The following is a 14,799-nucleotide window of genomic DNA, read 5'->3' as shown; positions in this document are numbered from 1 at the left end:
GGCGGCCGGAGGAGCCCAGGCGGCCGGAGGAGCCCAGGCGGCCGGAGGAGCCCAGGCGGCCGGAGGAGCCCAGGCGGCCGGAGGAGCCCAGGCGGGGTCCAGCTGAAAGAAGAAGAAGAGGAACAGGAAGTGGAGTGGCCCCCGGTCATTGTCTCTGTGAAGAGTGAAAAAGAGTGTGTTCTTTGTGAAGCAGTGAAAGACGAGCGCGAGAGCGACGCTGAGGCGGCGTTAGGAGAGTACGATTCCTCTGACACCGACAACTCTGAAAACTGGACAACTGAAAGGACTGATGATCAGCTGCAGGAGCCGGCTGACAGGAACTATGGGAGAAAAAAACTGTTCAAGTGTAAAGTTTGTGAAAGGAGCTTCGCCTTTAGATCTGACCTAAAGCCACATATGAGAACTCACACAGGGGAAAGACCTTTCAGCTGTTCTGTTTGTTCAAAGACCTTTACGCACAGTCAGACTCTAAAGAGGCACATGCTCACGCACATGCAAGAAAAACCCTTCAAATGTACAGTGTGTGAAACGAGTGTGTGCTCCAACGCTCGTCTGAGAGAACACATGAGGACTCACACCGGAGAGAAGCCTTTCAGCTGTTCCTTTTGTCAAAAGGACTTTTCAACAGAGAAACTGCTCAAACTGCACATGAGAACTCACACGGGAGAGAGGCCTTTCAGCTGCTCTGTGTGTTCCAGGACCTACACTCAGCATCAGAGTCTGAAGATGCACATGCTCACGCACACGGGGGAGAAACCTTTCAAATGCACAGTCTGTGAAAAGGCTTTTACTGAAAAGAAAACTCTGATGCATCACGTGAGGATCCACTCGGGCGAGCGGCCGTTCAAATGCGCGCTCTGCGAGAGAGGATTCATAGAAAAGAACCATTTAACTCAACACATGAAGATCCACACGGGTGAAAAACGGTTCATATGCTCCGTTTGTGCCAAAGCGTTCACGGTGAAGAACCAGCTGAATGCTCACATGAGGACGCACACCGGGGAGAGACCTTTCAGGTGTTCAGTATGTGCCAAGAGTTTTAAAGACGGTGGGAATTTAAACGAACACATGAAAACCCACACAGGAGAGAGACCTTACAGCTGTTCAGTCTGCGCACGAACGTTTATACGACGGAAAACTCTAACGAAGCACCTGCGGGTCCACTCCGGGCTGAAGTGTCCCGTCTGTGCAAAGGGCTTCGCTGAACAGAAGTCTCTGGAGTTCCACATGAACATCCGTCACACCGGAGAGAGACCTTACAGCTGCTCCGTCTGTGACAAGCACTTTGTGGCCGAGTGGTGGTTCAACAAGCACATGCGGGTGCACACCGGAGAGAAGCCTTTCAGCTGTCCATTCTGCGCAAAGACCTTTAGGACCAAATGTAAACTGAAGAGACACACCAAGATCCACACGGGGGAGGGGCCATTCAGGTGTTCGATCTGCTTGAAGGAGTTTGCGTCGGAGCCGGGGCTGAACATCCACAAGAACACGCACGCCTCCGAGAAACCCTTCGAGTGTGGCATCTGTGCTCAGGGTTTCTCCTCAAAGGTCGCGCTGAAAGGTCACATGGAACTGCACAAAGGAGACAGGCTCTTCAGCTGTTCAGTCCGCTTACTCAAGATGGAGGTTTAAGGAGACGGGCCCTTCAGCTGTTCAGTCCGCTTACTCAAGATGGAGGTTTAAGGAGACGGGCCCTTCAGCTGTTCAGTCCGCTTACTCAAGATGGAGGTTTAAGGAGACGGGCCCTTCAGCTGTTCAGTCCACTTACTCAAGATGGAGGTTTAAGGAGACGGGCCCTTCAGCTGTTCAGTCCACTTACTCAAGATGGAGGTTTAAGGAGACGGGCCCTTCAGCTGTTCAGTCCACTTACTCAAGATGGAGGTCTAACACCGCAGAGGGACCTTCTCGGAGGGACCGGCTCCTCGGAGGGACCGGCTCCTCGGAGGGACCGGCTCCTCGGAGGGACCGGCTCCTCGGAGGGACCGGCTCCTCGGAGGGACCGGCTCCTCGGAGGGACCGGCTCCTCGGAGGGTCTGAAGCCTTCTGTTCTCTTAACTTATTAAAATTAATTATTTGTAAATGAAAATAAATACTTTAGTGTTTGTTCAAGTGTGAGCTCTAATGTCCTGAATGAGCTGCAGGTCAGATTTAGAGCTCTTCTGAAGATGAGGTCGAACATTAGAGCTTCTCTGGGTGAAGTAGAGAAAGTGAGACCTGATGGTGACACGTCCTACGCTGAAGCTGAGACACGTGTGGATGGAGGTCAGTGTTCCTCACTTCAGGCTCACTTGGAGCTCACTTGGGGCTCACTTGGGGCTCACTTCGAGCTCACTTCGAGCTCACTTGGGGCTCACTTGGGGCTCACTTGGAGCTCACTTGGGGCTCACTTCGGGCTCACTTCGAGCTCACTTGGGGCTCACTTCGAGCTCACTTGGGGCTCACTTGGGGCTCACTTCGAGCTCACTTCGAGCTCACTTGGGGCTCACTTGGGGCTCACTTGGGGCTCACTTCGAGCTCACTTGGGGCTCACTTGGGGCTCACTTGGGGCTCACTTCGGGCTCACTTGGGGCTCACTTCGGGCTCACTTGGGGCTCACTTCGAGCTCACTTGGGGCTCACTTGGGGCTCACTTCGAGCTCACTTGGGGTTCACTTCGAGCTCACTTGGGGCTCACTTCGGGCTCACTTCGAGCTCACTTGGGGCTCACTTCGGGCTCACTTCGAGCTCACTTGGGGCTCACTTCGGGCTCACTTCGGGCTCACTTCGGGCTCACTTCGGGCTCACTTCGGGCTCACTTGGGGCTCACTTCGAGCTCACTTGGGGCTCACTTCGAGCTCACTTCGAGCTCACTTGGGGCTCACTTGGGGCTCACTTCGAGCTCACTTCGAGCTCACTTGGGGCTCACTTCGGGCTCACTTGGGGCTCACTTCGAGCTCACTTGGGGCTCACTTCGAGCTCACTTCGAGCTCACTTGGGGCTCACTTCGAGCTCACTTCGAGCTCACTTGGGGCTCACTTCGAGCTCACTTGGGGCTCACTTCGGGCTCACTTCGGGCTCACTTCGGGCTCACTTCGGGCTCACTTCGGGCTCACTTGGGGCTCACTTCGAGCTCACTTGGGGCTCACTTCGAGCTCACTTCGAGCTCACTTGGGGCTCACTTGGGGCTCACTTCGAGCTCACTTGGGGCTCACTTGGGGCTCACTTCGAGCTCACTTGGGGCTCACTTCGGGCTCACTTGGGGCTCACTTCGAGCTCACTTGGGGCTCACTTCGAGCTCACTTCGAGCTCACTTGGGGCTCACTTCGAGCTCACTTCGAGCTCACTTGGGGCTCACTTCGAGCTCACTTGGGGCTCACTCGGGGCTCACTTGGAGCTCACTTGGGGCTCACTTCGAGCTCACTTCGGGCTCACTTCGGGCTCACTTCGGGCTCACTTCGAGCTCACTTGGGGCTCACTTCGAGCTCACTTGGGGCTCACTTCGGGCTCACTTGGGGCTCACTTCGAGCTCACTTGGGGCTCACTTGGGGCTCACTTCGAGCTCACTTGGGGCTCACTTCGAGCTCACTTGGGGCTCACTTCGAGCTCACTTGGGGCTCACTTCGAGCTCACTTGGGGCTCACTTGGGGCTCACTTCGAGCTCACTTGGGGCTCACTTGGGGCTCACTTCGAGCTCACTTCGAGCTCACTTGGGGCTCACTTGGGGCTCACTTGGGGCTCACTTCGAGCTCACTTGGGGCTCACTTGGGGCTCACTTGGGGCTCACTTCGGGCTCACTTGGGGCTCACTTCGGGCTCACTTGGGGCTCACTTCGAGCTCACTTGGGGCTCACTTCGGGCTCACTTCGAGCTCACTTCGGGCTCACTTCGGGCTCACTTGGGGCTCACTTCGAGCTCACTTGGGGCTCACTTCGAGCTCACTTCGAGCTCACTTGGGGCTCACTTGGGGCTCACTTCGAGCTCACTTGGGGCTCACTTGGGGCTCACTTCGAGCTCACTTGGGGCTCACTTCGGGCTCACTTGGGGCTCACTTCGAGCTCACTTGGGGCTCACTTCGAGCTCACTTCGAGCTCACTTGGGGCTCACTTCGAGCTCACTTCGAGCTCACTTGGGGCTCACTTCGAGCTCACTTGGGGCTCACTTCGAGCTCACTTGGGGCTCACTTCGGGCTCACTTCGGGCTCACTTCGAGCTCACTTGGGGCTCACTTGGGTCTCACTTCGAGCTCACTTGGGGCTCACTTCGGGCTCACTTGGGGCTCACTTCGAGCTCACTTGGGGCTCACTTGGGGCTCACTTCGAGCTCACTTGGGGCTCACTTCGCGCTCACTTCGGGCTCACTTGGGGCTCACTTGGGGCTCACTTCGGGCTCACTTCGAGCTCACTTGGGGCTCACTTCGGGCTCACTTCGGGCTCACTTCGGGCTCACTTCGGGCTCACTTCGGGCTCACTTGGGGCTCACTTCGAGCTCACTTCGAGCTCACTTGGGGCTCACTTGGGGCTCACTTCGAGCTCACTTGGGGCTCACTTGGGGCTCACTTCGAGCTCACTTGGGGCTCACTTCGGGCTCACTTGGGGCTCACTTCGAGCTCACTTGGGGCTCACTTCGAGCTCACTTCGAGCTCACTTGGGGCTCACTTCGAGCTCACTTCGAGCTCACTTGGGGCTCACTTCGAGCTCACTTGGGGCTCACTCGGGGCTCACTTGGAGCTCACTTGGGGCTCACTTCGAGCTCACTTCGGGCTCACTTCGGGCTCACTTCGGGCTCACTTCGAGCTCACTTGGGGCTCACTTCGAGCTCACTTGGGGCTCACTTCGGGCTCACTTCGAGCTCACTTGGGGCTCACTTGGGGCTCACTTCGAGCTCACTTGGGGCTCACTTCGAGCTCACTTGGGGCTCACTTCGAGCTCACTTGGGGCTCACTTCGAGCTCACTTGGGGCTCACTTCGAGCTCACTTGGGGCTCACTTCAGGAGAGGACTAAAACTCTCAGTATTATTTGTTTATGGCGAGGAAAGACCTTGAATCCGATTTAAAACTATAATTATGAAAAGGAGGCGGGGTTTAACTCCTCATAACAGATCATCTCCAACAAAACTGAAAAGTCAATATAAATATGAAAAGTCAAAGTCCATTAAAGCTGGAATTAGATTCATCACGAGCAGAAACGCAGTTATTTTAGTGTTTGACGTCAAATGATTCTTTATTATTGAGACTTTTGAAACAAGTAAAGATGAAAATGTGTTTAAATGACGAGGGTCAGAGGCAAGTGCACCGGACAGTCCAGCAGAGGGCAGCATACAGCGCATGCGCAGTGGAGTCAGCGCCGGTGCTCGTCCCGGTGTTTGTCCCGCTGTTTGTCCCGCTGTTTGTCCCGCTGTTTGTCCTTAAAGACACAAACATGGCGCACGTGAAGCTGAAGCAGGAGCCGGAGCTGTGGGAGCCAAAGGAGCAGGAGGAGAACAGGTGAGTTTAGAGACAAAACAGGAGCTCTGACCACCGGGGACACGTACACACTGGGGACAGACCGGGGACACGGACAGACCGGGGACACGGACAGACCCCTCTGAGCCCGGGGCCAGGCTCCGTCAGACCCCCGGAGCCTCTGGTCACGTGTCTTCCCGCTCTGAAATGACGTAAATCTGAAGTGTTTTTAGCCAAAGAGCTAACGAAGCTAACACGGAGCTAGCTGCGGCCGCACCGGGTCCGTCGCGCTTTTGTTCCGCGGAAACAGCGGCACAAATCACAAGTTCCGCTTTACAAAAGAATGATATATCATAATTAATCATATTATATTAAGGCTTAATGTTCAACTAAACGACACAAGCGACTTTTACTTCAAATGTAAAATCTGTTCAACATAAATATCGAGTTATTATTGGTTTATTTTTATGTCGTATACGTTTGAAGACGTTAAACCTCCTAAAGAGGCTACAAGTTTATTATAATCAATTTGAATTATATTTATGTCCAAAATGATTCAAAATGTTCCGAGATGTAATAACTATTTTACCACAAAAAACAGATATTTAAATACTGTTACTCTGAAGTGTAAGAACTGTTTCTGTTCATGTTTGTGGTGTTTTTTACAGCGCTGCCGCTCGGAGCTCGGACGACACAGACCGAGGTAAAACGTCACTTTCTGCTCCTGAAACGTCTGAATTATGTGACTAAAGATAAAAGGACAAACTGTGGATCGACTTTGACCATGTTGAGAGTGAAGAGCTCTGATTGGATGAGATGGTTCTATAGCATCTTTGAGGTGGGCGGGGCCATGTCATTTATGGCTTTGTAGGTCAAGAGTAGAATTTTGAATTTGATTCTAAACTGGACAGGAGCCAGTGAAGAGACTCCAGCACTGGTGTAATGTGCTCTCTTCTGTTAGTTCCTGTTTGTTATCTTGCTGCTGCATTTTGAACCAGTTAAAGCTTTTTATGGAGCTTTTAGGACCTGCTGTGAGCAGGAGTTACAGGAGAATCTAGTCGTTACAAATGCAGGAGACGTTTCAGCTTCACTTTTAGGCCGGATTCTTCTGATTTGATCTTTATTACACAGATGAAAGAGTCTGTTTTACAGACTTGATTTATCTGAGCTTTAAATGAGAGCTCCTGGTCCAATCAGACTCTGAGGTTTCTTACAGTGGAACTGGAGGCTTCAGTGAGACTATCTGCTCAGATAAAGCGTCTCGTACATGCTTAGGACCAGCACAATGACCTCGGTTTCCTCTTTATATGTGAACGGCAGCATATAAAGAGGAAACAGAACTGGACCCAGTACTGACCCCTGAGGCACACCGTAAGTGACTTTAGAACAAGGTTGTACATAATGGACTTTTTAGTTTTATGAAGATCATTTTGTCTGTGACGAATGAGTCTTTTGTGTCCTGCAGGTGTCCAGACTCAAAGTGACCTTCTGGTTAAAGAAGAACCGGAGGAAGTGAGGATCAAAGACGAGCCGCTGGACGACGTTCCGTACGTCCGCGTCATCGTGAAGAGCGAAGACGAAGCCGAGCACAGCGACGACGGCGACGAGTCTGAGGTCGAAGAAGCATTTTCCTCAGACACTGAAGACTCTGAAGACTGGACAGCTGAAAGTCCCACGCGGTGTGGCGTCGCCGAGCCCAAAGTCAAGCTGCACAAATGCTCTGAATGTGGCAAAGTGTTTCAGCACAAGGCCAGTTTACGGCGCCACAAGCTGCAGCACACGGGGCAGCGCCCGTTCAAGTGTCCCTTCTGTGACAAGGAGTTCAAACAGTCAGGACATTTGAAGATCCATTTACGAGTCCACACCGGCGAGAAACCCTTCAGCTGCTCCATCTGCGGGAAAACGTTTGCAGAAAAGCGCACGCTGAAGTCTCACGTGCGAGTGCACACGGGAGAGAAGCCTTACAGCTGTTCAGTGTGTAACAAACGCTTCACACAAAACACACTGAAGATCCACATGAGGACGCACACCGGCGAGAGACCTTTCAGCTGCTCAGAGTGCGGGAAAAGCTTCACACTGTTCAAAGTGCTGCGCGAGCACCTCGTCGTCCACAGCAACGAGAAACCTTTTGTGTGTTCGGTTTGTGAGAAGCCTTTCAGTCGTCAGAGTCACCTGAGCTCGCACATGTCCACGCACTCGGGGGACAGACCTTTCAGCTGCACAGTTTGTGACAAGTCCTTTTCCAAACTGAGCTACCTGAAAGGGCACATGTCCACTCACTCCGGGGAGAAACCTTACAGCTGCTCAGTTTGTGAGAAGACGTTTTCACGGCAACCGAACCTGACGAGGCACATGCTGCTGCACAGTGGAGAGAAACCTTTCAGTTGTACAGAGTGTGGCCAGACATTCGTGCGACAGAGTCAGCTCAACAAACATGCAGCTGTTCATGAAGTCACAGCTCCAGAAGAAGTTTAGAGTCCTGGACCTCAGGGGCCGTCCAGAGTCTCCAGGGGCTCATGACTCTGACCAAAGGGACGTTCTGGCCAGAAGACAATCCACGGGGTCAGTTGCGGTGAGGGTCAGAGGAGGAGGAGCTTCCTGGTGCAGCTATAAAAGTAGTTTCATGTATTTGTGTACTTTTACTTAAACCGAGTCCGTCTTCGCCCTCAGGTCAAAGGTCAGAGGGTTAAGAGCTGCAGTTTCCATAGTTACATCTTTGTTTGGGTCAAAGTCAATTATCTCTGTTCTTTGTGAAAAGTGTTTAAATCGAGAGTTTAACCTTTAATGTTGGATTATAAATTCTCTCGAAGTCCATTTGTTTTTTGGGGTCAATAAGTTTCTAGAATGTGGTGCTTTAAGTCGTGTGACCCTCGTGTGACCCTCGTGTGACATATTTAATATATACGACGGAGTATAAGGGCCAACCAAGAAAAAAAAAAGCGCTGCACTACGAGAATAAAATCATTAATGAGAAAAAAGTCGTAAATTAACTACAATAAACTCATTAATTAACGGGAAACAAGTCGTAGTTTAGGGGCCGGTTCAAAGTGACGTGAGCAGTTCACGGTCACACCGCGGTCACACCATGTTGTGACCGCGGTGTGACCGCGGTGTGACCGCGGTCACACCGCGGTCAGCACCACGGTCAGCACCACGGTCACACCACGGTCAGGACTCAAAAGAACGGGCTTGGATGAGTTGACTGTTTAGAACGACATAAAAGCCTGAAATATGTTCAAGTGTTTCCTGGTCTTTAAATGTCTTACGTGTTTATTATGAGACGCTGCATTGTCCACAAACTACCCATAATGCACCAGGGCTCAAACATCAGCCGTGCTCCGTCTCACAGCCGCCTGCAGGTGGGGAGGAGGAGCCTGCAGACGGGAGGAGGAGCCTGCAGACGGGAGGAGGAGCCTGCAGACGGGAGGAGGAGCCTCGGTGTTAAGATAAGATAAACCTTTAATGTCCCACGGGGACATGTGGTTGTTGCAGTAGAAACAGGAGGAAAGGACATATTATAGGAAGTTTCAAAAACAAAAAAACTCTTATGAACAAAACTCCTCTCCTCTCTTAATAGGGAATGGAGGGGGGAAAATAATATAAAATAGATAATAAAAAATACAAAAAGATAAAAAATCAGATGATAATAATAAAATTATGATAATAGAATAAAATAAAGTCAAAATTAAAGCGGCAAGCGGCAATGATCGGCCCTCGCCACGCCGCAAGAGGAGGGGGCGTGGCTAACGCGCCCCAATGGTCCTTTTGTTACGCCTACTGCTGAATCTGTGACGCTGTCACATCTTCTCCCCTTTGTTTTACATCAAAAGGCAATTTTATTTTGAATTCTTGGCAAAATGTGCAGCTTTGTCCCACAGACACCGTGACTCTTTGAATAAAAATGTGTTTAACTTTGATGGTCCTGAAGATGAGTCTCACCAAATTTCATCAGGTTCATATGTCTAACGCCCTGAGGGGGAGGAGTTTGTGAAAGTCTAAAGTGTAAACATGTTCTGGCGATTTCCCCATTGGAATAACATGGAAGGTTTTGGTCATCGCTACGGCAACGACATAACAATTATGACATGAGTCATTGACTTTTTTGATGGGGCCAAAATTGAGTTTTGTGTCAAATTTCATATAATTTCGCAAAACTAAACATTTAACCTCCATATAAAATCTGTAGGGGGCGCTGTGGCTCCAAATTAATTTATTTTACTTCAAGTAGGTTTAGGGCAAAGAGTTTAACAACTGATTCTAATTTGACGCAATTCGGACTTTATCTGCGCAAACGGCAGAAATTTTAAATTTGGGAGATTTCTGAAATTCTTGCTACAGTTTGTGGCTTCGCCGCACGAGACCGTGACAGGGTCAATGTCATTTGAATAACTTTTCATGTCCCACGCCTCAGCACCATTTTCACACAATTCAGCTTTTTAGGGCCGACGCCCTGAGGGGGAGGAGTTTGTAAAAGTACCACGTTTGGAAAAACTCCGAAGTCATGTTTAGCCATTTTTGAACCAATATGGCCGACATTTGGTTGGGCGGACGGCGTTGCCGTAATAATATTTTTTACTTCTCTTGTCACCATCTACCTCTGCGCCAAATTTCATGATTCTACGATTTTTTTGGGTCATTTCCCATCTCTCAATGCATTTTTGGTACATTTGGGGCTGACGAGCAAATTCTTTTTATTTCAGAAAAGGGAAATAGCCAAAATGTAGAGGCACGATTTTTAGAGGTGTGAACATTTTTGTGACTTTTCGTCAATGTCACTGGGTGAGAAATAGGGGCGTGTCCCGAGAAGAAAGAAAGAAGAAGAAAGAATAATATTCTGATGCGAAAACAACGTTTCCCATTTTTCAAATATCATAAACTATACATTTTCCTCCCTCATGGTGTGGCTCCCTGGTCACTGACGCCCACTTTGTGTTTTTGGCCCTCTAAACAGTAATAATGTTACGTTTTTGCATCACATGTTTATATGAACTGAACATAAAGAGATGGAACGTATTCGTGAGACACTTTGCACAAATGAGTGCTTTATATGTAAAGTGCTCGTTTAGTGCCACTTTTGCAGCGTTTACAACGGTAATGTTCCATTTTCCTACTATTAATTAGTCTGCACGGGGCGAGCGTGAGGAGGAGTGTTAGTGAGTGTTTGGAAGTGGGCGAGCGCTTCGCGCTCGATTTCGTGCGCACTACGTGTGCACTTTCGCAGCCGTGCTTCACACGGCCTTACGAGATTAATAGGCCTCTCGCCAGCTTGTGGCGCTCGGGCCTAATAACTAGCACAAGACTAGGTAATACTATTAGCAGGTAAATAAACCGTATAAAAACAAAATAGAACACTCTTATTTACAGGTATTGCACATGTGTATAACAGTGTTTGTTGTAGAGTCTGACAGCAGCAGAAGGAAAGACTGTGAAACGTCTCCTTCACACAGCGAGGGTGGATCAGTCACTGAAGCGTCTCTCCAGAGTGGACAGAGTGTCCTGCAGGGGACAGAGTGTCCTGCAGGGGACAGAGTGTCCTGCAGGGGGTGAGACTCATGGTCCAGCATAGATGTGAGTTTAGCCAGGACCCTCCTGTCCCCCACCTCCTGCACCGAGTCCAGAGGACAGCCCAGGACGGAGCTTTGTCCAGCTTCTTCCTCTCCCTCTCTGTGATGACCACACCTACAGGAGCTGATGCACCACAGAGTGACAGGAGCGGCCCTGTCACTCCAAAAGACCTGAGTCTCCTCAGGAGGAGGAGCTGACTCTGGCTCTTCCTGTACAGTCTGTGTTATGAGTCCAGTTTGTGGTTCAGATGAACACCAGGTCATTCTCTCAATGTCCCGTCCCTGGATGTTCACTGGTGAGGGGGGCGTGGCCTGTTCCGTCCCTGTTCACTGGTGAGGGGGGCGTGGCCTGTTCCGTCCCTGTTCACTGGTGAGGGGGGCGTGGCCTGTCCCGTCCCTGTTCACTGGTGAGGGGGGCGTGGCCTGTCCCGTCCTTGTTCACTGGTGAGGGGGGCGTGGCCTGTCCCGTCCCTGGATGTTCACTGGTGAGGGGGGCGTGGCCTGTCCCGTCCCTGGATGTTCACTGGTGAGGGGGGCGTGGCCTGTCCCGTCCCTGGATGTTCACTGGTGAGGGGGGCGTGGCCTGTCCCGTCCCTGGATGTTCACTGGTGAGGGGGCGTGGCCTGTCCCGTCCCTGTTCACTGGTGAGGGGGGCGTGGCCTGTCCCGTCCCTGGATGTTCACTGGTGAGGGGGGCGTGGCCTGTCCCGTCCCTGGATGTTCACTGGTGAGGGGGGCGTGGCCTGTTCCGTCCCTGTTCACTGGTGAGGGGGGCGTGGCCTGTCCCGTCCCTGTTCACTGGTGAGGGGGGCGTGGCCTGTCCCGTCCCTGTTCACTGGTGAGGGGGGCGTGGCCTGTCCCGTCCCTGGATGTTCACTGGTGAGGGGGGCGTGGCCTGTCCCGTCCCTGGATGTTCACTGGTGAGGGGGGCGTGGCCTGTCCCGTCCCTGGATGTTCACTGGTGAGGGGGCGTGGCCTGTCCCGTCCCTGTTCACTGGTGAGGGGGGCGTGGCCTGTCCCGTCCCTGGATGTTCACTGGTGAGGGGGGCGTGGCCTGTCCCGTCCCTGGATGTTCACTGGTGAGGGGGGCGTGGCCTGTCCCGTCCCTGGATGTTCACTGGTGAGGGGGGCGTGGCCTGTCCAGTCCCTGTTCACTGGTGAGGGGGGCGTGGCCTGTCCCGTCCCTGTTCACTGGTGAGGGGGGCGTGGCCTGTCCCGTCCCTGGATGTTCACTGGTGAGGGGGGCGTGGCCTGTCCCGTCCCTGGATGTTCACTGGTGAGGGGGGCGTGGCCTGTCCCGTCCCTGGATATTCACTGGTGAGGGGGGCGTGGCCTGTCCCGTCCCTGGATGTTCACTGGTGAGGGGGCGTGGCCTGTCCCGTCCCTGTTCACTGGTGAGGGGGGCGTGGCCTGTCCCGTCCCTGGATGTTCACTGGTGAGGGGGCGTGGCCTGTCCCGTCCCTGTTCACTGGTGAGGGGGGCGTGGCCTGTCCCGTCCCTGTTCACTGGTGAGGGGGGCGTGGCCTGTCCCGTCCCTGTTCACTGGTGAGGGGGGCGTGGCCTGTCCCGTCCCTGGATGTTCACTGGTGAGGGGGGCGTGGCCTGTCCCGTCCCTGTTCACTGGTGAGGGGGGCGTGGCCTGTCCCGTCCCTGGATGTTCACTGGTGAGGGGGGCGTGGCCTGTCCCGTCCCTGGATGTTCACTGGTGAGGGGGGCGTGGCCTGTCCCGTCCCTGGATGTTCACTGGTGAGGGGGGCGTGGCCTGTTCCGTCCCTGTTCACTGGTGAGGGGGGCGTGGCCTGTTCCGTCCCTGTTCACTGGTGAGGGGGGCGTGGCCTGTCCCGTCCCTGTTCACTGGTGAGGGGGGCGTGGCCTGTCCCGTCCCTGTTCACTGGTGAGGGGGGCGTGGCCTGTCCCGTCCCTGGATGTTCACTGGTGAGGGGGGCGTGGCCTGTCCCGTCCCTGGATGTTCACTGGTGAGGGGGGCGTGGCCTGTCCCGTCCCTGGATGTTCACTGGTGAGGGGGGCGTGGCCTGTCCCGTCCCTGGATGTTCACTGGTGAGGGGGCGTGGCCTGTCCCGTCCCTGTTCACTGGTGAGGGGGGCGTGGCCTGTCCCGTCCCTGGATGTTCACTGGTGAGGGGGGCGTGGCCTGTCCCGTCCCTGGATGTTCACTGGTGAGGGGGGCGTGGCCTGTCCCGTCCCTGGATGTTCACTGGTGAGGGGGGCGTGGCCTGTCCCGTCCCTGGATGTTCACTGGTGAGGGGGGCGTGGCCTGTTCCGTCCCTGTTCACTGGTGAGGGGGGCGTGGCCTGTCCCGTCCCTGTTCACTGGTGAGGGGGGCGTGGCCTGTCCCGTCCCTGTTCACTGGTGAGGGGGGCGTGGCCTGTCCCGTCCCTGGATGTTCACTGGTGAGGGGGGCGTGGCCTGTCCCGTCCCTGGATGTTCACTGGTGAGGGGGGCGTGGCCTGTCCCGTCCCTGGATGTTCACTGGTGAGGGGGGCGTGGCCTGTCCCGTCCCTGGATGTTCACTGGTGAGGGGGCGTGGCCTGTCCCGTCCCTGTTCACTGGTGAGGGGGGCGTGGCCTGTCCCGTCCCTGGATGTTCACTGGTGAGGGGGCGTAGCCTGTCCCGTCCCTGTTCACTGGTGAGGGGGGCGTGGCCTGTCCCGTCCCTGGATGTTCACTGGTGAGGGGGGCGTGGCCTGTCCCGTCCCTGGATGTTCACTGGTGAGGGGGGCGTGGCCTGTCCCGTCCCTGGATGTTCACTGGTGAGGGGGGCGTGGCCTGTTCCGTCCCTGTTCACTGGTGAGGGGGGCGTGGCCTGTCCCGTCCCTGTTCACTGGTGAGGGGGGCGTGGCCTGTCCCGTCCCTGTTCACTGGTGAGGGGGGCGTGGCCTGTCCCGTCCCTGGATGTTCACTGGTGAGGGGGGCGTGGCCTGTCCCGTCCCTGGATGTTCACTGGTGAGGGGGGCGTGGCCTGTCCCGTCCCTGTTCACTGGTGAGGGGGGCGTGGCCTGTCCCGTCCCTGTTCACTGGTGAGGGGGGCGTGGCCTGTCCCGTCCCTGTTCACTGGTGAGGGGGGCGTGGCCTGTCCCGTCCCTGGATGTTCACTGGTGAGGGGGCGTGGCCTGTCCCGTCCCTGTTCACTGGTGAGGGGGGCGTGGCCTGTCCCGTCCCTGGATGTTCACTGGTGAGGGGGCGTAGCCTGTCCCGTCCCTGTTCACTGGTGAGGGGGGCGTGGCCTGTCCCGTCCCTGGATGTTCACTGGTGAGGGGGGCGTGGCCTGTCCCGTCCCTGGATGTTCACTGGTGAGGGGGGCGTGGCCTGTCCAGTCCCTGTTCACTGGTGAGGGGGGCGTGGCCTGTCCCGTCCCTGTTCACTGGTGAGGGGGGCGTGGCCTGTCCCGTCCCTGGATGTTCACTGGTGAGGGGGGCGTGGCCTGTCCCGTCCCTGGATGTTCACTGGTGAGGGGGGCGTGGCCTGTCCCGTCCCTGGATATTCACTGGTGAGGGGGGCGTGGCCTGTCCCGTCCCTGGATGTTCACTGGTGAGGGGGCGTGGCCTGTCCCGTCCCTGTTCACTGGTGAGGGGGGCGTGGCCTGTCCCGTCCCTGGATGTTCACTGGTGAGGGGGCGTGGCCTGTCCCGTCCCTGTTCACTGGTGAGGGGGGCGTGGCCTGTCCCGTCCCTGTTCACTGGTGAGGGGGGCGTGGCCTGTCCCGTCCCTGTTCACTGGTGAGGGGGGCGTGGCCTGTCCCGTCCCTGGATGTTCACTGGTGAGGGGGGCGTGGCCTGTCCCGTCCCTGTTCACTGGTGAGGG

Source organism: Eucyclogobius newberryi, unplaced genomic scaffold, assembly GCF_026437365.1.
Source record: "Eucyclogobius newberryi isolate DKJ021-1_F unplaced genomic scaffold, fEucNew1.0.hap1 SCAF_3, whole genome shotgun sequence".
Lineage (NCBI taxonomy): Eukaryota > Metazoa > Chordata > Actinopteri > Gobiiformes > Gobiidae > Eucyclogobius > Eucyclogobius newberryi.
This window is presented reverse-complemented; position numbering follows the sequence as displayed.